This window comes from Corvus kubaryi, unplaced genomic scaffold, assembly GCF_017639235.1.
Source record: "Corvus kubaryi isolate FWS band 111438036 unplaced genomic scaffold, C.kubaryi_AGA036_p1.0 37292, whole genome shotgun sequence".
Classification (NCBI taxonomy): Eukaryota; Metazoa; Chordata; class Aves; order Passeriformes; family Corvidae; genus Corvus; species Corvus kubaryi.
Genome location: NW_024581091.1, coordinates 1,645,741 through 1,670,815, shown reverse-complemented (window position 1 = coordinate 1,670,815; position 25,075 = coordinate 1,645,741). Strand labels below are relative to the sequence as shown.

The 25,075-nt window shown below is 46.1% G+C and overlaps 1 long non-coding RNA gene across 1 annotated transcript; it reads left to right on the top strand.

Annotated features, from left to right (window-relative positions):
* The first annotated feature begins 659 nt into the window (after positions 1-659).
* Positions 660-23,378, top strand: LOC121663931. Its single transcript, XR_006015818.1, has 3 exons — positions 660-1,015; positions 2,361-2,500; positions 23,216-23,378. It is a non-coding gene; the product is annotated as an uncharacterized LOC121663931 (long non-coding RNA).
* The last annotated feature ends 1,697 nt before the right edge of the window (positions 23,379-25,075 follow it).

Sequence of the window (25,075 nt, the reverse complement as noted above, 5' to 3'; positions counted from 1 at the left end):
GGGGAGTAGCTGACGGTCCAAGGTAAAGGATGCAGTAGCTTCCCAGTAGAGCAAATTGTTTCCTCCTGGATGCAAGTAAGAACAGCATCCTGTTCAACTGAGAGCTGCATTTTGGCTTGAGCTGCAAGGGGGAGGAAGGGGACAGCTCCATCTCCTTTGTGTTTTTCCCACTTGCTTGGGTTGTTAGTGTACAGTCTGAAAGAGGTGTGCCCCAAGGATGCAAAAGGAGATAAGCCACTGAACTGTATTAGCACATGAAAGAAAAAACGGTGGGAGCTTCCAAAGGATGGCAAGGGTTCAAAACTTGCTCACAGAAGCACATAGTTGTGGATGATTACTGCAGCACACTCCTCCAGCCGGAGGCGTGGCAACATAGCATGAGATGAGAACGGAGCACAAAGTGAGTAATGCCGGTGCCATTCTTAGTAAGGAATCCTATTTTTAGTACGGATTGGCTTGGAATATAAGTGGCTTTAAAATCAAAGAACCAGTGAAAGGAGAACTCCAGTAAAGGTGCTGACTGCAAAGATCAAAGTACAGCTTCCTTCTGAAGATGACCCTGAGACACACGATGGCAGACACTGAGTAGTGTAGGCCCTTTGGTCCAGTGCTCTGTACTGGTGCTGTCCCATTCCACTTCCTTTCAGGCACCATTAGAGGCAGGATCCTGGGCTTTTCTTTTGGACCCTGCACTCTGCTTCCAAGGGGCTCCAGCACTCAAATGGGAGCCATGTAACTAAAGCAGTGTCTCACAGTGACTCAGAAATGGATAGTTTGGCTGATGGTTTGTATATGTGTTGCAGACATGGCTGTGATTTCTGAAGACCTAATGCCCTGACTCACCTGTAGGACCTCTAGAAATCCTGGGCAAATATCCAGAGGCCTCAAATTCTGTGTGGACACCATTTTCCAACAGAAGAGGAGGAACAAACTGTGGAAACCCTGGGAATCAGTGGGACCTACTGTATCCTGCACTAGCCACTCTGACTGTCACTTTGCTTCAGTTAACCTAGAGGTGACTTTTCCTCTTCTAGTTTTTCATAGTCCTTTAGTGTAAATAGCAAAAAAAAAAAATCTCTCCATTGTCATATTGGAGCATGTCTGAAATCCAGGGCACCTTTCAGAATGGCCTTTGCTGCAAGAGCAGCTGTTTGGATGTCGAAGGTAGAGGGATCTCAGAGGAGGTTGAGTACTGCTCTCCAAAGTCTGTGGTGGAGAGGGAAGGGCTTGGGGTCTTCTTGTTTGGTTTTTCCTTTGCTGTACAATATTAGCGGTACCATTTGGGTTTTCTCTCCTTTTCTAATTTCGGGATATGGCACAAAATTAGGAAGTTTAGTCTGATGTGGCAGCCACAAGCCCTGTAGGAGCACAGGCGGTGTGCTGTGCCGCTCAGGGTTAGCAGCAAGGACCCCAAGTGACCTTCCTGCTGTCAGCACACGCAGCTGCAGGAGACAGCGAAGTTCACGTGAGAAGGTTCAGGAATGTGAAACAAAGGGTGTGATCGGAAGGCTTTTGTGTTTGTTTTAGAGGGAAAGAAAAACAGTTTAATACTTGGGTTGTTTTTCTTTGAATCTCACATGGGGAGACTGCAGGGGAAATTCTGCCCTAGGATCAGCAGTGAGGGTTATTGGTAAAGTACCTGGCTGCTGGTCTGACCGTGATTACAGGTGAGAGGATTTTTGAGGAGCATACTGCTTTTCTTTCATCTGATCGCAGTGGCTGTCTAGCACATCTGTGAAGTTAGTCCAGAAAAAATGAATGTTGCAGTAAGGTCTAATTTCAGTCTTTTCAATGCAAAAATCTTGTATTTGTTTTTAAAATGGTCATTCAGCTTTAAAATTTTCTTATTTTTCATTTCTTGTAAAATGAAAAAAAAAATCACTCACAGAAAGACAGTTACTTGTTCTGAATAAAAGACGACATTTTGTTTGACCTGGAGTTTTGTGTTTGGGAGTGTTTTCACTTGACTAAGGTGACAAGAGAATATCCACTGTGAGGTGAGAGTTCTCCAGGCTGCCGGGTGGGGACAGGGCACCAAGTATGCGTGTGCAGGTACCTGCCTGCTCATTCTCTCTGCTCTGCACATTATTGAAGATATCTTTGTTTACAGTAAGGTGACTGAGGTGCGTGGCTTTGTCCTTGCTGCTTACCCACCCAAACACACCTCAAAGTACAACGCAAGTGACTATAAATAGTTTGGGATCCTTTAAGGCAAAATACAGGTGCAGCACAACCACATTGTTTGGTCCAAGTTTCACGGATGACAGCAGAAGTCCTGCTGAAATCTCTGGTTGGTTTTCCAAAGCCAGGAGCACACCCTGAAGTCACTAACTCTGGTGTTTCCCCATTGGTCTCCACAGGGCAGAGCTGGACCCATGCTGAGGACTTCTGAAAATGCTGGTCTGCAGTTGTGGATCTGGTCCCGTCACCTCCTGTGAACTCACTGATGTCTCACCACTGTAAGAGATAGCACGATCTGGCTGCTCTGCTCACCTCCAGTGTAAGTGCTTAACAGATACCCCTTGGGAACTACGTGTACAGCATAACTGCTGAAGAGGCCAGTGTTCTTACTAACAAATTCTGTCAACATTTCATGAAGTTCTTGTTCTCTGTTGGGGAGGCAGGAAAGTACACGTAGATAGCTGCACTCACGTTTGGGTTTACCTGGGCACTTTGCAGCCTGCTGAGTCCTGATGTTTGTTTGTTCTTTGTTTCCCCTGTGACTGTGTCTGTGTGCAAATCCCTGGGGTTTTTAAGATGTACTCCAGGAATGTGGTGAGTGAGAGGAGCAAGCCTAGCTGGGAGGACAGAAGAAGTTTGTAATGGGTTCTTGGTTTCAGCAGGAGACAGTGAAGAACTGCCATGAGTCTGGGTGTGGAGGAAATATGTCAAGATTCTGAGCCAGGGCTGGGTGCCACTGAAAAGCAGGGAAAGCAGAAGTAGAGTAGGTACGGTCTTGGTGAAGCCACCTAACAAGTACATCTGAGATGGAGCAATAACAAGCAGTGTAAGGCCAGCCCACAGAAAAGGAGTAAGGTAGTGGAGAGGTGGAAACTGCAGACATGGGCAGAGTTAGGAATGATGCCTCTGCCTGCCAGTGCAAGGCTGCTCTTGTGCCACCCAGAAATTGGGCTTTTGTGCTAGCTTAAACTTGGGAAATGGAAGGAGAAGGTGTTTTGTGTGCAAGCAAGCTCCACCTGTACATGCCAAAGCGTTCAGTTTATGCTGAACTAACCTGAATGTGTCAGTGTTGCTGAGGTGCTGCCTGACCTTCCTCTGCTCTAAGGGCTGAGCTATGCAGCCAGGCTGTGTTTTACAGTGCTGCAGCCAGACAGCTCTGAGTGGTCTGAATGTCCTGCAAGAAGGAGATCAAAGGCTGTGTGTCAGCCCAGCTATAGGTTGAAATAAGGCCTCGGTCCTGGTCAAGCAAAACCATTTGGTTGGGCTCAAACAATATTCTGAGAACATTAGCATATTGTGAGGCAGTGAAGGAGTTGTTTGACTTCCTTTCTTCTCTCCCTCCCTTGTCTGTTTGCAAAAGAAGGTCTTACTCAGAAGAAAGGAATGAGGAAAGTGCAAGACATGATCTCCTGATATAAATGACAGGGCCCATCCTATAGAAAGACTGATGCTTTTCCATCTGGGAGGTTGTGTGGGTCTTGGAAGAATAAGATGAGTTAATAATTGTGGCTGGGCTAGGCAAAGAATGAGCTGTGAAACCCCCAGCCCCTTTCCACGTGAACGGGAAGAACCCAAAACTTTCCCTAAGTTGTTGAAAAGTGTTGTTAAGTGACAGGCCATTCAGAATGAGGGTGATGGAGCAGGCAGGCCGTGGAATCCTGTTTTAATGCAGGTCTGTGTACAGGAATTTGGCCTCCCTGGGACCTACCTGAGCTGTACAGGTACACATCGCTGAAGTTACAGACAAGTAACGTGCGGTTTTTGTTGCTGTTTTACTTCCTCAAGCCCAGTAGATTCTGCATTGGCCAAGGACTCTGCAGTTGTCCAGGTTTTGGATTATTTTCTCTTTGTGAATCTGAAATCTGTCTGTAAGGGAATTGCATGCAGTAGCACCTCTGTATCTCAGGATGCTTACGTGCTCTTTCCCACACGTGTCTGCAGACATGACTTGTCTGTGTCACAGGCTGAACCTGGGGATGGACAGGCCCTGTGGGCCCCATAACAGCATGGACACTTTACTGCCCTGTCGTGGTTCTGCTCTCCTGCCAAGATGCTGGGCCTTGCTCACAGAGAGAGAGTAGGGAGGTGAATGGGGACTGGCTGGCCTCACCTCTTCAGAACAGCACCCAGGAGCCATGCAGAGCTGTTGCTAGCTCCAGTGAACAAAGTCAGGAACAGATCTCTTGGTTCCTTTATCCTGTCTTTACAGAGATATTTCAGGCATGCATGATATAATAACAGTGTGCTGCAGCCCAAAGGTGTGGTGGAAAATCTGGTTAAGCATGCTGGCTGAGCTGCTCCGTGGATCCTCGGCTGGGACATGCCGTAAAGCACAGCTCAGCACTGTTAGCACAGGAAAGACAAGAGCTGCTCCTCTCTCACTTCAGCCTGAAGAAACTGCATTTTTCCATTTTGATTTTTTCCATCAGCACTTGCATCACTATGAAAGTGCTTGCCTGCATGTTTGTATTTCTAGCTGTTAGGTGCTATCTCATATTTTTACTATGATCATCTCTTGAAGGCCCGTTTATACAGACCCACTTGTCTCCTTCAGACGCAGCTTTTGGAGGCAAATTGTTCTCTGAGCTGCACTGCCTCTCTAGGCTCAGACTGCTGCGTCTCACTTACCCCAACCTGACACACTTGAGTGCAAGTCAAGTCAATATTAAGCCAGGTTTTCCCACAGCAGTGCATTGCTTTATGAGGATTGCTTGCTTCCTTGTTATCCTCTCTGACCCAAGGCACCTGACCACAGCAGTCGTAAGGTCCCCAAAACCACGTGTTCTCATGCGGTACCTTGCAGACGGATTGGCAGGGCACAGTTGGAAACGTTGCCCTTCGAGGTGTATTAGTGATGATGGAGTTCAAAGAGGGGAACGAGGACTTGCTATGTTATTCAATTAAAGCAAAGTCCAGCAGGGAAATCCAGTGGCTCAGTTTGCTCTGTTGGGTAAAAGTTCATAAAGGGAAAAAAACTCTTTTCTTTTCCCAAGCTCATCAGTTTGTGATTTTCTTGGAAGAATGGAACCTTGTGAGTCTGCAGAAACTGCATTTGCAATGACAGCTGCAAAATCTTAAGGATTTTACATTTATGACCACTAAGAATTTTTGAACAAAGGAGAATAAGGGAAACAGAGAGAAGTCGAATGTTACAGCCCTCTTGCTTTTGCACACTGACCTGGTGACTCTGATGTTTCCTTTCATAATGACTGCAACTCCAGCGTGGTTTTGGTGTTTGATTTGGGCCAGGGAGCGAGGCCAGCTGTGCCAGAGACACACCTGCCCCCTTTCCTGCTGCCTGCACTCCGCTGTCTGATGGCTGGGGGCTCATTCCCAGAGGACATTGCAGAGGCACATGGCATCCCCGCAGACAGGGCTATGTGGGGAGATCAGAGTGACTCAGATAAAGATCACAGATATAGCTGGCTCCATTAACTTCCTTAGGCTTCCTCTAAAGACTGCTGGGTCTCTGTGGCTGTGTGTTTTTGGGCTGCACCACCGTCTGGGAGTGAGAAATCCAAGCATCATCTCTCCTGGGACTTGGGAGGAGTGCTTCTTGTTCATGTTTGTGATTTTCCATGCACAAAAACCTTCTGGAGGAGGGGAAACGCGACTTCCAGGCCCTCTGGCTGGCATGGGTTTTATTACTCCTTTCAGCTTCCTCGTTGCCTCCATTTCTGTGCCTGCAAAATGAGATTAATCGTCCTTGTCCTGTAAGCTCTTTCCTGGAAGAGGAAAAGGATGAGAGTGCAGAGAGGCATTGGTGCACACCTGGTGTGCAGCAAGGATGCAGTTACTCACAGAGGCTGTACTGAGAAACAGGAGTAGATTCCCTGTGCTGGCAGGTGCTGGTGTCATATCCATATCCTTAGAACTGCCCTTCTTGCTCTCTTGCCCTCGGAAGACTCTCTCCCCCTCACCTAAGTGCTTGCACGGGGGAGAGTGGTCCACATCAGCATTTCTCACTATGTGATCTTTCTTTTGATAGGCCTTAGTATTTATTTACCTTCCTCTTCTTGAGCTCTCAGGGCTCTTCCCACCTGGGCACTGTGAGCTGTTCATGCAAAAGTGTTCATGCCCTTTATTCTGGCATGTCTTTACTTAAGCCACCAGACGGAACACTTGCATGGGTGACAGGAGAAGGGAAATACAATACCCAAGCCAGCAAAGAGGCTTGGAGGAGGACAAACAGCCCCACTTGGTGTAATTCTGAATGCACACAGACTGGTCTGTGTTAGGGCAGCATTACCTGGTACTGGGAATCAAATTTTGTTTGCATTCTCCTTGGCAAGTGGAGCACTCACACACCAAAGGCAAGCCTTGGGAAGCCTCAGGAAACCCTGTTTTAATCGAAGGGCTTTGGCTCAGGCCTGACTGCAGCATGTGACAGGGACTTTGAGCAGGAAAGGCCAAGGCCAGCTGCGCTGTGCACAGCCCCAAGATTTGCCTGTACTTGTACCTGGGCAGAAGTTTCTGCTAACGTGAGCGGCAGGGAGGTGATTAGTGATACCAGCCTTTGGCTAGAGTCGAGTAGAACAAAACCCCAGGGTCTTCATATGGAATATATGCAAACAGGGATATTTTCCTTAGCTCAGGAATTTGGAGCTAGGAGTGTGCTTTTAAATCACCCACTCAATATATGGACAATTCAGCAACTTCGGCTATAAAACTTGGTCGAGAACTCTGAAACCGTGGCATAAATCTTAGAAATTTGCTTGTGTAATGATTACAGGAGTGGCCAGACTGATGGACATCTGCTCCTATGTATTCCCTTCTGGAAGTCACAATTCTCCTGTCATGACAACCATTTCCATAGCACTGCATAAATGAGAGTTCATAGATTCGAGTTAAAAGGGAAGAGTATGAACACACAGGCTTTTTACAACAAATCCTGTAAAAAGAGTCCTCTGAGCAACCACTGGTAAAGCAGCCACGCAGAAGGGTGGTTTCCCATTCAGGAGTTGGAATCGTAGCTTAGGAGCAGATAAATTCTGATATATTGAGATATATTTTCAGATATATTGAGGCTTTTGTGGGTCTGCCAAGCCAGATCATTAAAGTTACTCTCTAACCACATAGTCTTATCTTAGTGCTGATGATCTAGGTGTTTCAGGCACAGGAGTTGTTCAGAAAAAGATCTCATTTTGGGTGGGTTTCTTTTAGTTGAAATTTCATTGAGGGAACAATTTATGGATGACTCCATCTCACTTAACTTATCATGCAATGCCCAGGTGCAAGACTAGGGGGAAGACTCACGTGCTGCTTGTGAGGAGAGTTTCATTGTGTTATCTACAGATGGCCAGGCACAGGAACTCTTCTGTTGTTTAATTCTAAACGTTGGGTCACTGCTTCCTCTTTGTCTGTAATCTTTACTAGGCTTAGCATTCATCATAAAATCACAGAATGGTTTGGGTTGGTAGGGACCTTGAAGACCATCCAGTTCCAACCCCCTGCTGTCTAAGGGACACTCCATCTTGCCCTGTCGCTCCACACTCATATCCAAAGTCCATTTTCTCCTCTCTTGGAGCTCTTTTAGGAGCTGGAAGATGCTGGAAGGTCTCCCTGCAGACTTAAATCCCGTATCACTAAGAGGAATAGTTACTAAAATCAGTCACTGAGTTATTGGCCTCAACAACATGAATTATACTTGTGCATGGAACACCAGTGTCATATTTACATACAAATGAATTTATGTTGTTTATATTGTGTTGCTATTTACTGTGAGCAGGGTAATTGCTGGGCTGGGCTGAAGCTGTGTGGGTCATTCTGAGCTGGGATTCTGGAGGAGGTGAGCCTACATGAGTGTATTATCTGTCTCATCATTTATCAGTCTCCTCTTAATAACTTTTGAAGGCATTGACTAATTTCATCTACATTTGACACAGGGGCAGAGGTTTTTGTGGTGGGGAGATTAAGGGACAAAGGACAGAGGTACTTGGTGAACTAGAACTCATTAATTCCACTGCTTAAATGACAGTTTGTTTGGAATTAACCTCAGGAAATGCTCTTTCACTGGGCCTAAATCTTCCTGCAATTATATGGTGATTATTACAATGTTTTACTGAAATCCTGGGAATCATTCTGTTTCAGCTTGCTGGACAGGGATGTTTGTGTTTACCTTCCAAAGAGTGTTTGAGAAGCCAAATCAGATCAAAATTGCTGAGCTGCTTCAGAGAGGAGGCACTTTGTTACGAGAATTGTGCTCCAAGGTATTAGAGGAGGAAGATCGGGAAGGACTTCTAGTCTGGTCTTTAGGATAGTGCAGCCGCACAAACTCAATTTTGTCTTTAGAAACTGCTGATCCTGAGTGCTGTTAGTAGTTAGACAGAACTTGGACAGTCCCCATCCCTCCAGATTAAATCCAATATTCCTCTTTTTCAGTTTGGAAGGAGCAGATATTCACAGAGCTGTGCTGCAGAGCTGCTCCCTGAAGTGGCTGTCATGGTTAAGGCCGAGGGGCTGGAGTGGCTGTGCTGAGCTGTGGGATGGTGCCATCCATGCCCTGCCTTCCCAGGCAAGCAGACTGTATGTAACCAGCCCTTCCCAAGGCTGTGACCTCGGCATGAACAGGCCAGCTGAAGTGAGATGCCTTTGAATGTGAGTAGAGTAGCCAAATACAGCACTTCATGTACAATAAAAGACTTGTTTCTATGGAGCAAGGCTTCCAATAGTCTGCAGCTCCAAGGAGGAGGTTCAGATCACATTGCAGGGCAGTTTTTCATCTCGGGGCCATGCAGTTGTCCATGACCATTACCATGACAGCAGGCAATCACGTCTCTAGATCCCTTCCCTTTCTGTAGCACTATAAATTCCCAAATAAATATGCCAACACTGCGACAGTCGTGAAGTGGAAACTGAACAGAAGTAATGTGCAGTACTTGCTTTTGAATGCTAGCATCACACATTTGGAGTAATCTCCCGAAGTTTTTATGTGAAGTCCGGTTAGTGTTTGTCACTGCACAGATTTCAGGTGCGTATCTGCAGTGGATAAGGCAGGGATTTAACTTCATGTGGCAGGAGCAGTCCACTCTAGAGAGAGCAGTTCTCTCAAAGCGACAGAACGTCACCACATCCTCCTGTGGGAGCAGCACAGTCGGTTATGCTCAGATGCTGCTTGTGCACAGCTGCTCTCAAGGCAAGAGTGAAATAAAACTTTTCTTATGATCCCACTGCAGATGAGGAGGGATCTATATGGTCACTGCTTGCAAGCTTGTTAGCCTGTCATTTCTCAGTCAAGTCCGTATAGCCTCTTTTCCTCCCCCTAGATGTGGAAACTGTAATTCTTCTGTAGAATCCTTTCTCTCTGTGTCTGTAGATGTGTCAGATAAATAAGATGGTTTTGACTGGAATAACTGTAGTGAAAAAGATAACACCTCTAACAAAACACTTTTTTCAAGAAAACTTTTGTGCACACACCTGACATAGGGCCAAATTGGTTTGTTAGAAGACTCATGATAGTTCCACTGAATAGTTCAAGTTGATTTTGTTCTTTCAAATTCAAAACATAAACTCACTTCACATGTTTTCTTTATTGCTGAGTGTCTTTATCTCAATTTCCAGTATAACCAGAAGTGTTCCTAGATGGAAACAGCAGAAGACCAGAAAAGATTAAAAATGAGGCCAAATTACATAAGGAGAGGTAAGCAAAATAGGGGAAAACAATAATTAAAAAAAAAAAGAAGTTTATTTTCTTTCCATGAAAATATTTCAATGAAGTGCTTTTCCCCAACACTGTGTTCCCCATGATGTGAGGCAGAAGGAGGGAAGAAGCATTTTATAGGTAAAAATAATGTTAAATATTTTTAAAGTAGAAATTATGTAAAATAGTTATTATTTATTATCTTGCTGCTACTATTTTTGTGGGCTTCTCAAAGATGAGATTTGAATGGGGAACTGTAACTAAATGAAATGCTCCCAGAACTGAGCCTTTGCCTTGTACTTCTCATCAGCCTAATTCCAAGGAGTGTGAAGTCTGTTATTTGGCATTGCCTTGAAGGCAAATTTTTATGCCAAATTTGAAATAAAAGGCTGGGATTTATATTTCCTCCTTTTCATTAGGAACAGGGAATGTGCAAATCAAACAGAACTTCCTGTTTCCAATCTTCCAGCAAGTGCATGTTTCAGTTTGTCTTCCTCTCCCATTGCAAAAAGGGAAAAAAAAAAAAGATGGGCTTGAAAAAGGATGGATCCTTGCCTTCATATTATGTCTGCAAGAATAAGAATTAAACATGTCTGGACATGACAGGATCTTAGTGAGGGCTTTGATTCACAAGTGGGAACACTGTGTATTGGGACAGCTATTGTTATTCCTGCCCGAGCTCCCAGCTCCAGCTCTCAGAGGATCCCGCCTCTGCTGCAGGGGTGTCTCGGTCGGTCAGGAGCAGCTGAACTACCACAGTTTATAACCAAGCAAGTTAAAGTAGCACCCTGCTGGTTTCACCGACCTTATGATGTGACCAGATGCACAGGAACTTGGTTAGTGTCAGATCTGCAGCTTATGAATATCCCCCTCAGACTTCCAGTAGACACAGCTATTCCAGTTATACCAGGTGAATATCTGGTGCTGGGTGGCCCACATGTGAGAAGCAGCATGAGGAACTATGCAGAAATTAGTTGGTGTAACCCATAATGGAAGATGAGATTGTAAGAGAGTCAGTGTTCTCAGCTCTCTGCTTCTTCTCCACTGTTGAAGGGACACCATTGTGCTAGGCCTTTATTTTAGAGTTGGATTACCAGTTGTAGTTCTCCTGGGTAAGGGCAAAGTGCTTGGACACTCAAGGTCTAAGCCAAGCTGCCTTGTTTTTGGAGTGCACAGCGACGGAAACACGGAACATAATGGAGGGGACAAGTCTTGCAAGAGAAAAGCGGCACCAAATGTGACGAGACCTTGTGATTCTCACAGCCACAGAAGTGGTGGGGATCTGTCTACAGAGAGTGTCCTGCAGCAGCTGGGGATCAGCAGGGGCTCTTGGTGCATTCAGGAGGCTTTCAAGAGGAAGCACAACTGATGTGCTGCCTCTCAGTTTTATCTTCTGTTGTAGCCATCCTCTGAAACAATCCTGAACTGCAGAGTTCCCGAGGCAATGTGACCAACCCCTCTGGGGTCCCTGCCTGGCACTGGCCTTTGTGGCATGTCAGGTGTCACCTGGCAGCGGGTCCCACTGCATGCAGCGTGTCCCACAGTGCTCCTGTCCTCCACAGAGCCCTGGAGCAGGCATGCCAGAGGCTGCCAGGCCCGGTATGCCTGCTGCTGCTCCGTGCCCTTCCCAAACTCCAGTGGGATGTCTGAGCTGCCAGCCAGCTCCCTGTCAGGTTGTGCATTTCAGTGCAGCCATCAGCAGTAGCATGGCTAATAGGCTGCTGCTTAAACGGCCGTAATTAGGCTTCAAAGTAACCATTATGATGAAAGGGGGAAATCTCACATTCCTCTCCACTCTATCATTTCAGGGTGTCTGGCAGCACCCCAGAAAGACAAAAGTGCATCACTTGATACCACCAGAGCTACCCGTTTGCAAGGAACATCTCACCTTTGATTTATAAAGACCTTTTCTTCCAGGAAAAAAATTGTGTGCACTTGCGAATTAAGTAGTCTATTCTCTCCATTCCTGTGGGTTTTTATCTACCCCATATGTAAGCAATTTGCAAATATTTGACTGGAAATTACAAGAGATAAGACAGGTGTGCCCTTGCTGCAGCAGGCAAGCCCCTACTAAGCAGCATAGGAACTGCAGGGATATATTTTCAGCTTATCGTATCCTAGAATGAGTACGGTGTTTACTGAGAGACCGCCTCTTCTATTTGCTCATTTATCCACTACAAACTGTATTCGAATATCTGAAATGCTGGCATTTGTTTATTGCACTAGTCTTCTTTGTCCCAAATTCCATGTTTCAGACAACATGGGTTGTGCAGGAGGAATGATAAAGGTGATGCTGCTGATGCCAAATGCCAGCATGGGCTCAGCACTGTCTTATTCTGGAAAGGGACCTCTCCCTTGCCGAGTCTCTCTGTTGTTGGAGGAGAGCAGGCTGGGGAGTCCCAAGTGCAGTCCTCTGCACTGTGCTGGTTGTTTCAACTCCATTTTGGAGCGTATTAGCAGTTTCCATCCTCCTCCTAATTCCACTGCCATAAAACATCCTTCTTACTCATGAAGCAGAATACCTAGATCCACCTTCTTGCCTCCTGGCTAATTACTGTCATTATCTGGCTAGACAAACTTGTCATGAGATTAGAATCTCCTCACGAAACAGGGTCATCTCAGGAAGTTCTTGCTATCCGGTTTTGTGTAAATCAGTCACCTCTGCAGCTGAACAGCAGCTCAAATTGTTGAGAATTCACACGCTCCCAGGAGGGGAGCAGAGGAGCATTTCCACACAGGAGCTGCTTCAAAAGGAACTGGGTGTTCCCACTGACATCAGTGGGGCAAAACCTACGCCCACTCTTGCACCTGCTCAAGGAGTTACCCTTTAAAGATACTGAAAAGAACGAACCACTTGCAGTAATTTCACTGCCTGCATGGATCATTGCTGTAATAAAGTCGTTATATGCTACTCACTGTATCCTTCACCCCTCTGCTTTGGCAGTTCACCTCATCATAACTCCACAGCAAGCCTCAACATGGACGCAGTCAAGGCAGAAGCCACAAACCAGGCTGGTCATCTTTTTGTGTTTTTTGAGGCTTCAGGTAATTCCAGCTGAAGATCCCAAACTAAAATAAATTCAACTTCCCATTTAAAACAGGAACTCAGCTTAGTGCTGTAGGCACTGGGTGGTTTGCCCTCAGCTCTGCAGGGCTTTTACACAGCTGCTGTTGGGGCTGGCTGTTTCCACGTGTGGGGAATGTAGGTCTCCTCATGCTTAGGCAACTGGACAGCCAAGCATCTCTTACTTGATGCCCTTCCTAAGTAGGCGAGCACAGCAGGAGTCCTGCCTCCCATAAACCTCTGGTGACTTCACTTCGCACACTGGCCCACATAGGCCCTGCCATGCCAGAGAGCACTATGTCACCAATGCACTAAATAACTGTATTGCATCTTAACAGGCCCGTGGCATCGAGAAAACTTCTATTACCCCACCAGTGCTCCAAAACGGAAACGCGCGCAGTTATGGGTGACTGTAGCCCTGGCTACAGTTAAACAAAACACTCCCTTCCTCAGCTGTTGTAGCAACCTGAATTGCAGGTGGATCTGGCTGTCCTGTAGGCCTGCGATGCTCCAGTGACTCTCCTTCTCATACGCTAGTGAGAAACACACAGCTGTACTGGAAGAAGGCTGCTCTGAGCCAGCATTTGGTGTAAGTTCTCTCATTTTCTGTGTGAGTGTATCTTGAGGCCTTGCTGCAATCCACTCTTCAAATGGTGCCTTGCAGACTAAACCAATGAGACGGTCCTTGAGCTTTTCTGTGCCCTCCACCCCTGTGATACCTGTGTATTTTGCAAGTCTTGTTGAAAACTCAGAGATGGTGGTCCACATAGTGCAGACTAAACTGAGGCTGGTAACACTAAGCTTAAAAACAAACCCATTCCTTCCTTTTGGTGTCTGAGTTTCCTGTGTTTCTACAGGACCAGTGCAAGGCTGTGCAGATGAGCATTCAGAAAAGGGGCGTGTGCACGCATTCTTTGTGAGGAACCCTGAACAATTCTGGTTTGTTCCTTTGCACAGCAGGGCAGGAGAGCAGCCAGATCCTCAGGGCAGCAATTGGCTGTCCTAATCCTTCCTCTTCCTACAGTTTCCTGCTTCACTTACACACTATTGTCCAATTTCAACAGATGTTGAAGCTAGGATGCTACAGACAATAGTGTTCTCCTCTGATTCATCCTTGGAGCAGGCCCTGTCCTATGTAGGAAAGGAGGCAAAATACAGTATTACCTGTGTGTGTAAGGAGTCTGTTTCATAATACATTCACACAAGGCAGCCAAATGAAGGCTGTACAGACATGCTATTTCCGAAGGGTACCCAAATAAATGAAACTTCCTTCTTGGTTTTTAAGGACCCTATTTGGACAGATTTGTGACCCAGCCAGCTCTGGGGTGAATCTAGGGTATGCTTGGCAGTCTGTGCAGCTTGGGAGTGAGCACTGTGGGTGAGGGTGCTCGTGTCACACCGCTGAGCCATTCCTCAAGTAGTCACATCTTTGTATAGCAGTGCTGTGAATTGTCCCGAGGGGACAGAACTGAAAAGGCCTGGACAGTAGTCAAAGGATCTGTCAGGATCAACTTGGTCAGTCCTAGAACCGGCTTCTTCCAAACCACTGGTTCTTAAATCTAGTCTGTGTGCCTGGATCATAGCAGCTGTAGCAGATCTTCCTCTGGGTTAATCTCATTTAATACCATTTTTTCATACTGTTGTAACTGGTCTCCACTGCACTACCAAGTGTGCTGGTACAGCCAACGTGTTCTAGGGAACAGGTGGTGGCTGCAAGGATTGCCAGTCAGCCCTCAAGAAAAGGTCCTTAGTGAGGTGCGGACTGAGGCTTAAACTTACTCTTGTTCCTGCTGAGAACATGTTTATCTGCAGGCTGTTAAGCCAGAGGGAGCCACTTCTACATCTCTTTCTCTCCTGTTGAAGTGCTTCCGCTTTGGTGGCATCAGCTTTGCGAGGTTTGAGAGAGGGTCGGTGTCACTCCCCAGGGTAGCTTGTAAGAACAAGCTGTGCCATGTTCCCTCAAACCAGGGCCACATGCATCTGGTGTCTTACCCTCAGCTCAGCTTGATATTAGTGGAGAAGAACAGTTAGGTTGGAGGACACTCCCCTGAGAACACCACATTTGTGAAAGGAGCAGGTTGGTCGTATCTTGTAGTGAGCAGGGACCGTGCTGGGGGTCCTGCTCCTGGTAGCTCTGTTGGACTGTGGAGGCAGAGAGGTAAAACAGACCACTAAACACCTAATGGGGAAGGACAGCTCCAGCAGAAGAGTCTGAAGGGAGAGAAAAAGACCCAGTTTACAGCCCATTGATCTGGGCACCTGCCTGAGATAAAGCACCACCACTTCAAGTCCTGTCCTTCTGGTTTTGGGTCTCAAGTGTTTCATCTCTCTCAGACCCACCTCTCAGTGTGATGGAGCTGCTGACCTCCCAGGTCGTGGTGCCCTTCCTCTGTATGACCTCCAGCTCTTATGTTCTGCACTGTTGGTGCAGTGATACCATCAGAGGAGCGAGGGTTTCAGTGCTGGCTTCTGAAGCATGTTGCAACTCTCAGCACCTGTGGGCTGTCGGGGCAGCAAGAGCAGGTATTTTATCCTGACAGGGAGGGAGAGGCCCTTGAACAGTGCACCCAGGGAATGATTAAACAGAGATTTGGGATCTTTGCTTAGGCATGATGGGAGACAAAACCTTGAACCTTTGTCTCCCATCCTCCTTTAGTCTTCTGCTGGCAACATGTTTTATTCCCTCTGATGTAGCTTAGGAAGGTGAAGGAGGTAGAGTAAGTGCCTGGTACTCTGAGATGCTTCAGAGTGACCTTTGTCAGAAACCTCCAACCTGTCCAGCAGTCTCCATATTCTCTGTATTGTATCTCGTGATCCACACAGCTCTGTGACCATTTGGGAAGTCTGGCAGAGCATAAACAAAATATATCGATATACATAGCAACCAAAACCACCTGTCAGCTCAACATGTAGGTTTTGCGTTGAGTATGTAGAATAAATTAGACATCGAGCTTCTAGTGTTGGATGCACAGTACCCAGGTTATCCATGAAACTTCCTAGATATCCATTAGAATCTTGGCTATGACATACCAATAAAGAGAAAAAGAGATCTGGCATTACTTCATGTATGCTTTTTTGTGCAGAAGTCTCTACTGGCCTTCCAGTGAAAACTAAGCAGGTTTGCAGACCTCACATTTTGTGGAGAAATGAATCGTTTTAGGATTTGCTTGTTTTGTTCAACAAATGCAGAGTAAAAGCACTCTCTAATTCCCTCCTACCTTTTTGGCTAAGCAGGCTCATGCTCAGCTGAGAGCCACAAGACCTTGACAGGAAGGTTGTACCCTTCAGCTGCCTTTCCTCCTTCTCCACTGACTCTTGCCGAGAGAGCGCTGCCTCCTGCCAGGACCTTTTAGATTTGTGCTGGGAAGCAGCGCCCCAGCACAGCCAGCCTGGTACTGCATCCCCTGCTTTTCTTCCTTGTCTTCTGCACTAAAGTACCTGCTTCGCCGCAGAAAAATCTCTGTCTGTGTTTTCTCTCCTGACAGCGGGAGTAAAGCGACTGAGCTACGCTGAGTGGTGCAGGGCTGCAGCACCCACAATTGCCCTCATGGCCACAGCACAAACCTCTTGCCAATGTACTGATTGTAGACTTGTCCTTCAGCAGCTGAGGGAAACGGCATGGTGTCCACTCCTCTCACAGATGAGGCTTCTCTGCTACATCGAGCTATCCAAGCAGGACAGGCACTGCAGCTGGTCCTTCACAAATCACCTGTGTCTGATTCGTGGCAGAAAGCTCTTCTCTCACCCCTGTTTCTCTTTCTGCTGTGGTAAAAAACAGCATTGGTTTCCAGCACTGCCTCAGACAAAATGCTTGAGGGTCTTAAAAGGTTTTCTTGGTTTTGGCATGCTACTTCCTTCTGTCTGGAGGATTTAGTTTTGCCCTGGGGCAAGCAATCTCCCTGTGCTCTTTCCTCCCTCTCTTACCACTTCCTAAAGCCAGGCCCATCTCTGCAAACCCATGGGACAGTGATGGAATGGAGAAGAGTTAATGTCACTGACGTAAAACCAACATGTATTTCAGTGTTTGTTTAGTACTTCACAAACTATAAACCACTCTGGGGGGGTGCTGTAAATAGAGATAAATTAGTAACTTCACGGAGATCCTTGTTGGTTTTGGTGGGTCTGTGAGAACCCTCTTCCTCACAGGAAGCCATGTTGCCACACAGCAGATAGCAGCTCTCCCCTGGACTGGACATGGTGTTTTGTGTACCATGGATCATTTCTGGTAATGACCACTTCAGTGCAGAGACAGTGGTCAAATGTTTATTAGTTTATGGATCCAGAACCAAGCACATTCAGATGACATGGTCACATGCCTTTCTGCGATCTGCAGTACTTGAAATCCAAGATACAGTGATGCACTAAATTGAAAAATAAAGAAGGATCCAGTGAACAAAAACTTGCAACCCCTAGGAAACACTTCGGGGGCTGAGCCCATCTATTTGGGACAATATATTCTCTCTATTTGCTGTAAATCCATAGTCCTGCCAAGCTTTCTGGTACCTTGAAATATGTTTTCTGGAGAAAAACATCACAACCTAGACCTCATTGTTGACTCTTAACTGTAGTGAAATATAGTTGCACCCACCCTATGGCTGAAAGGCAAAGAAAAGGAACCATCTCTTCAAGCCCAGGACTAATGCAGAAAACTTCTGTGTCCCAGAAGATGGTATATAGGTTAAAGAAAGGAAAATGGGAAGGCAGGAAAAGAATTAGGAAAAAAGAGAAAACAGAAACAATAGCATTGCATTCACACCAGTATGTCCACTAGACTTTGATGATCCGTCTTGGAATTCTTTCAGGTAGTTTTTGAACCAGTTTATACTTTTGACTTTCACTTTGGGTGGTGGCAGTGAGTTCCACAGGCAAACGGTGCACAAAAAAGGTGAAAAAGAGTGCTGGCTCCAGTGAGCTCATTCAGGCAGCAGCCCCGGAACACATCACTGGGTGAAAAGGCTCTTCCATTTCACACCTGCAGTCTCATAAACACAATTATTTTTTGCCTACTTCTTGTGTTACAGGACAAACTGAAAAATCATTCCCTGTTCACATTGTTTGCTTCACTGCAGATCTCCAGCATGTTCCCCTTCAGTTGTCTTCTTTTCAAGTGAGAGGGCCTCATCTGTTCTTCTCTCTTGCTACTACAGCCATTTTAAATGTGTCACCTTAGAGTTCCGTAGTTCTGAAGGGAAAAAAGAGCTGTGGGATGAGTAAGACTGAGAGTTCAAGACAGTACCACATTATTAAAGTACACTGTGGCACAACTGTGTTTTCTTAATACCTTTTATTATCCTCCTGGCCTTTTTGGCCTCTGCAGGACACTGTGTAGGAGGAGGGAGACTTATGCTGCATCCAGGCTGGGCAGTTCTAGGAAGGTCTTTGGGGTTTGCTGCCACAGTCTGATGAAACTATAAAGGAAGAATAGGCAAAGCTTTGGCAGCTTGGACAGCAGCAATGTCTAAGGGTGGAGAGAATTCTGTCCTAGGAAGACATTTGGGTGAGACTCACAAAGGGAAGGAGTTAAAAACGAAATGAAGCCTTTTGGGTTTGGGCTAAGGTAGGGGCTGAACACAAGAACTTGAATGGGAGTCAAAAGCTCAAGGGAATCTCAGGCTCCTCCAGAGGCCTTGAGTAAAAGCTGCCATCCCAAATTGTCCTATCTAGACTAGTGCTGCCAGAACGAGGCTTGGGCCAAAGAGAAGGAGTCAGGAGTCTCAAAGCACAAGTTACATTTGCATTTCTTTGCTTGTAAATGTAGTCTATTTGATAGGGAATTTCTAGGACAATAAGCATGGCTGTCTTACAGCACAGTGTAACTAAACCCTCATCCGCAGAAGTCACAAGTAGAGCCCTCAAAAAACCCTTAGGTTTGGTGTAAACTTGATATAACATGGTATCTTAGACTAAATACTTTGAACTGCATTTATTTGCTAATCATCCTTCAGAATTCAGGGGTCAAGCAGTTTAATATCTTTCTGAAACCCTGTGGGCTACCAAGGTATTTCCTTTTTCTTTCTTTCTTTAAAATGAAAAGTGGGAGTCTCATATTAAGTGCAGGATTTGCAGCCGTAAAAGGTAAGGATTGCTCTAAGAGCACTGTCACCACAGCCACTACAGACTACAGACTGTTTTCTGGGAAGTGCTGGACTAGGCCCTTCCTTAGCCTTCAGGGAAACACAAGTTGTTGATTCCTCTTTTGGTTTTGTTTCACAAGACTTTTCTTTTGTGTCTGAAGCCTGTGTTTTCCACCCCGGAAACTGGTGACAATGTCAACCTGAGATCTGTGGAGCAGCAATAGGCTCCAAGCAGGTAAACAGACACCCCAATCTGTGTTCATTAGCTCTGTCTTCTCTGGCACAACGATGGATTTTTTCCTAAGGGCCAGCATCCCTTTCAGCTGCAACATTGACGTACTTTAAACAAGTATCATTCCTGTCATTATGATATGACCCTTCATCTCAATACCCAGGTCAAGCATGCATCTGTCTAGGGCTCCTTCTCTGGAGCAAAGGAAGCTGTGGCTCCATCTCCATCCCAGGGAGATGTCACCCTCTGGGAAGAACAGCTGAAGCTTCCCTAGTCATTCAGACAGCTTTCATACCGTCCGTTACCCCTCCCCAGCCCCACAGGACGAGGAGTTTGTTTCCAGTTCATCTCCGTAGCAGACAGATTTTGGGGAGCATGAGATGGGATGAATTCTGTTGTCACACATGCTCAGCGCCGTCTACAAATGCGCGAGTGAGAAACTCAGAACAAAACAAAGGGCCTGTAGCTGGTCTCTCTGCAGACAGACAGACCTGCAGTCTTGCAGAACAAAACTCTTCTCCCTGTTCTCTCAGTCAAACCCGAGCTTCCTCACTCGGCTCAAACTTTCCTTTGTACAGTCAGAGTGACCTCTCACCCGGGGCTTGCCTGCCCAATTTGTAAGCCCTTTAATAATGGTAATCCATTATCCTGCTTTGCACATCAAAACACACACAGGCTCCTCCCAAACAAGAGAACTTGGCAGATGAGCCGTGGGTAAAAAGTACAGTAATTTATACAAATTATGCTGTTCAAAGGTGTCATTTCTCTTTCTCCTTAGCAGAAGGAAAACATTTCTTCCCATCCAACTGTTACAGAAGCAGTGTTTATAATTAATCACTGGAGTAGTAGGTTTATCCAGGCACAAGACCACTCTGCTGTGGATGTATCATGTGCTAAGGGTGCAGCTGGCAAAGTCTCAGTGTGTCCCAGTGCCTCTGCAAGGCCAGGGCCGGGATGGGGGGGGCTGGGTCAACATTCCCAGTGGTTGTCTGCACTGTATCATAGCCCTTTGTCAGTGCTGCGTTCTGTTGCTCTCCAAAGGGAGCTTGTGCTTCCTGTGATTACGGAGCATCTCACACAAGAAGTCTCTAATTTGAGCTGAGGATTGTCTAAGTGTCTGTGGCAAATTCTTCATGGAGAAAATGAAATAATTGTAATGTGTTCCAGCTTCTCTTAGAGATGATGACTTCTGGTATCATTGTGGAGGGGGCCAGTGAGTTTGTACGCTTTGCAGTCCCTCATGAGCCACAAATAATGTTTATGAGAGCTCCTTCACTCCTGGGAGTGGAGGAGATGCAGACAGAGCACACAGTGGGTGTGCTGTACCCTGCCCGGGAGTGGGAAGGATTGTCACTGCAAACACATGGGCCCTGCTGCACCGTCCCTCTTCACGGCAGCTGGCCACTTCCACTGACAGCTCGTCATTGCCACAGAGAACCTGTTGGCATCTTTTAGATCTATGTAAATTCTGGTGTTAATGAACTCAGCAGGTTCCTCTTGAAAACCCTTATTGGGTGACTTTCACACTGCCCCCACAGAGCCCTGTTCCTTGAAGTCAATGGGAGATCTGGGTGTGGTGAAAAGTCAAGATCAGACCTGTAAATCAGATGATAAAGAGAAGTGAATCAGTAGGAAATGCTTTTGGAGAGCAACATATTTCTCTCTTGTCAATTAAAAGCACAGGGAATGGCCCAAAAAGAGCTTCCCTCTGGCATGTAAGGGACTGTATTTCAACAGCATAATGATCTAATAGAGCTTTCTGTTTGGTTGAGGACATAAAAGCACACTTGTGCTAAATACATTGTTCAGGCCACCTAATAAAATCAATTTCTGAAGAAGGATATGCAAATCTGTGTGGTTCTTCCAAGGATTTACCGAGACCACTTGTGCGGTATTCACATTTCCTGTGGCAGAGCCCAGTCCCCAGCAAACTGATGTGCCGTGTGCTATGGCCCAGAAATGTTTGCTGTGGCTATTCAGGCTCAGCCCCAGGGAACATATTCTGGTGTGTCCAAATCTCTTAGGTACTCTGAAAGCTTCCCTTATTCACTGGCTCCTCCTGAAACATCTGTGAAATTATGTGCCACTTCTGTCCTTTTGGTTGCTGAGTTTATTTAATTAATGTTATTCCAACTTTCTTCCTGACTTTCTTCTTCCTTCATTGTTTCATAAGGCAGTGGTACCTAGCCTTCTGTGGGTCATAAGTCATCAAAAAGTTGCCTCTGACATCATTGCAAATAAAATAAAAATGCATGGAAACAGGCCCGTGCATGTGGAGAGCCCAAGTGGAGAGACAGAAAGGGCAAACGAGTGTGCCAGTTTTCACTGCTGGCAGCTGCAGTGCTCCTGGTGCCGCGCTCAGGTGAGCTGCGCTGGCACAAGGTGCATCTCCGGCTTTGTCCACAGAGGATGAGGTGGGCTTCCGTAAAAACACAGATTGGGAAATGCAGTTGCCAGCGCTGGACTCACCACTCCCATTGTCTGTGCTCACAGCTTTTCCTGTGGTACTCCCTTGCCCCTGTATCGTGGCTCTGCTTCTGCCACCACCCCATCCTGGGACTTTCTGTGCTTCTGGGGCAGTGTTTGGGAGCTGAGTGCCTTTTTGTGAGCTGTTCCATCTTGTTGCTTCAAACACGAACAACAGCGGAGCTAATAAAAGAACTTTTGAGTGCTCTGCAGATGGAAGATGTCATACTGGGAAAATCAATCCACAGATCTGCTCTTTGATGGAATCTAGCTGCAGGCAGATGCTTTCATGTGAAGCAGCATCTTCCCAGACAGATTATTTCCCTGCTCACATTGTGTACAGACGTGCAACTCCTGGCATAAGCAGCTTGGCGCTGCAGCACTTTTCTAAACGCAACTAGAGTTCCTTTCTCATGCAGCCCCCTTCCCTTTAGGGGTGTTTTGGGTGGACGAAAGAGAAAACAGACTGGCAGTGACCATCTGACTGGGTAAATGTAGTCCCAGGAATAACAAGTGGCAAAGCCCCAGGGGATTACAGGAGAGCTACAGTCACTCCTCCAGCCGGCCCCAGCACAGCGCACCATAAGGTAAAGGAGATGAGAGAGCAAATATCTGGCATGTCCAGTTGCTCAGAAGAAAAGGCAGGAAGTTGGTCTGTCAGCATTTCCATCTCATTTCCTCAATATTTTTAAAGTGGGAAAAAAAAGTACAGCCACCTGCATTGCAAGGAGCAAAATGATAAGGATCAGCTGGGATCTCTGTTCAGACAGCTGCGCAGAAATGGTCTGGAGTTCTCAGCAGACAACAAGACACATCGGAACATGTTGTGATACTTTGTTCTATTACTCAGTATTGCATATGTACCTAGAAACAGCATAAAACTCCCAACAGGCCAAGTGTCCCACATGCCGAACTCCAAAGAACATCCATAAACAGAGAAAAGGCTCCCTTTATCCATACGCTTCTCATATCGCACAGTGAAACCACGATAAGCCCAGCCTGTGAACTTGTTACATTTTTATGAGCCTACATTTGGGGCAGGTGTTTCTTTTTAGTGAGATTTTGTTCAGTATCCAGCAGCTAAAACTAAAAATAGTAAATTGCCACCTAATCTAACCTTGCGTGACTCAGCTACTTTCTCCCAGGTCTATTTGGTTTTTATCTCAATGTCAGTTATTGATTATTAACAGCCTTCTACAAGACAACTTCTAGCCCGGTCCAGGGCGAGCACGGGAAAATGCAGTGGAGTGTGAGGGCTTGTGAACTTTGAGACCTGAGCTGACACGACCTCCTGGAGCACCTCCCCACCCCTTCTGCTTTTGTAACCCCCTCTCTTCCACCCATAGTTGCCCTAAACACACCTTGTGGCAATACAAGAAATCATTTACTTACATGGCAAGGCAACACTGGAATAGTGCCAGCGTGTTCTGCCTTTGGTAGGAAAAGCAAGTGGGTTTTGTCCTTTAAAAAAAAAAAGTTATTTCTTGCTTTTTTTTTTTTTTTTGGCTTTTCTATCTTATTTTACAACTCCTCACATGTTTTTTCTGCCTCCTTTTTAGCCCACGGCCCTGGAAGCTGGTTTCTACCAGGAGGGGCCACTGTGCATTTCCCGTCGCCTGAGCTCTGGCTCTGCTACACATCATGCGCTAGAGGGATGGCTAAAGAAGGACAGAGAGAGTGAAATTTCACCCAAAGCAGTTTCATTCAGCCACCCCCGGATTTCCCTGTAAGTCTTGCTAAAATTTACTATTTGGCAGCTCTGGTTGTGGGGCACAGCACTGTCTATCTATTGTCAGATAGTCTGTCCATTTTTTCTACACAGCACTTTGGTGACTTCCTCATAACAGTTTGGTCTCTTAATTGTTCTGCTGTTCATTCTTCCAAAGTGCAGAAAGGTTATTCCGCTTCAGATCTCAGAGTTAATGGCAGACAAAAGGAAGTGGGTGTGAAGTAGCTTATATGTGCACTGTGAAAACCTGGTGCCCTTTCTATTTATAGCCCTGCTTGAACTTTCATTCATTTAGTTGCTATTTTGGTATGACAAACATTCCGTCTCCTGGGGAAAGTGCATTAGCAGTGCAGGTGAGCAGGAGGGAAAACACATCGGTCATGCAGGCAAATGCTGAATGGCCTAGAAACCACTGCCGTTCCCAGAAAGCATATAGAACCAAAGTGATACTGAAGGGAAGCTCACTCATTCAGCTAACAGGCACAGCAGTGCTTTGAGGTAAACCCAAACCTTTTATTGACTTCGTATCTTTTATTCCATTTTAAATCAAATGAATGGTTAATGTATCTGTTCTCAGTGGCATAGGTTTGATGAAATGAACACCCTCGGTCACTTATCCCATGCTGTGCTTTCTGGGTAGAGAGCCGGCTGACAAGTGCTGAAAAACCTCGGGGGGTCTTTCTGGTGCTGGCCAAGGGGCTTTCCTTAGCTGGTCAGTGTCTCACATCTGTCTGTTACGGAAATTGTTTGTTCTCACCTCCTTTTCTCTTTGCTATCTAATACGAGTTGTACCCACCAATACAGACCTTGTGCACTCTCAAATGAACCCCTTTGTGGATTTCACTGAAGTTAACCTGCTGAACAGGTAAAGAGTCTGGCCATTGGCTTCAATCAAAGCAAATTGATGAAGGAAAGTTCTGGACATGGCTGGGTATAGTCTATACTTCGAGGTCTTCCATGAGGCACATGTGCAGGGAGGCAGAAGGAAGGTTCATTATGAATTGTGAGTGTGTGGTGTGACAACTTCAATAATACTGCAGAGCAAGCTGGGAGAGGGAACTGCACACGTGTGATCTCACCGGAGCTTGAGGCGAGCATTTCCAGAGAACCATTTGCTAGCCCAAACCCCATGGAACTAATGAGAAACCAAGAGACTTGGCATGAGTCACTTACTGTGTGACAAGTTACAGATAGAGATATTTAGAATGAGGGCATTCGGCAAACAGATCCAGATACCTGAAGATCCTTTTCTTCTAGCAAGAATTAAGGGTCTTGCTATCTTTGAGGACTGGGCTCTTCTCCCACAATTGGGAGACAACCAGACATGTTCTAATGTAACTTCATGCCTCAAGTCACATGAAGCTCCCATATATTTTTTGCGTGACAGTTGTTGTGGAGCTGTTAGAAGTGCTAAAAAAGAAAAGACTAAAAAAAAAGAAATAGAAGACTGCTTTCCTAATTTGTTACATTTACTGTCTCTCCCTTGGAGAACAGAGAAGTCAGTAGGAAAACATATGCCTTAGGAACTTCCTGGATGGGAATGAAGGGTTTGATTCATTGCTGATAAAGAAAAGCAGAAGTTGTCAGCCAGTTCACCCATCGAGGGACTTCTTAGGGCTTTTGGGATAGGTACCGGCATCTGTTGTAAGCATCTTCCCTTCCTATGGGAGAGGCACCACGTGCTGTGTTT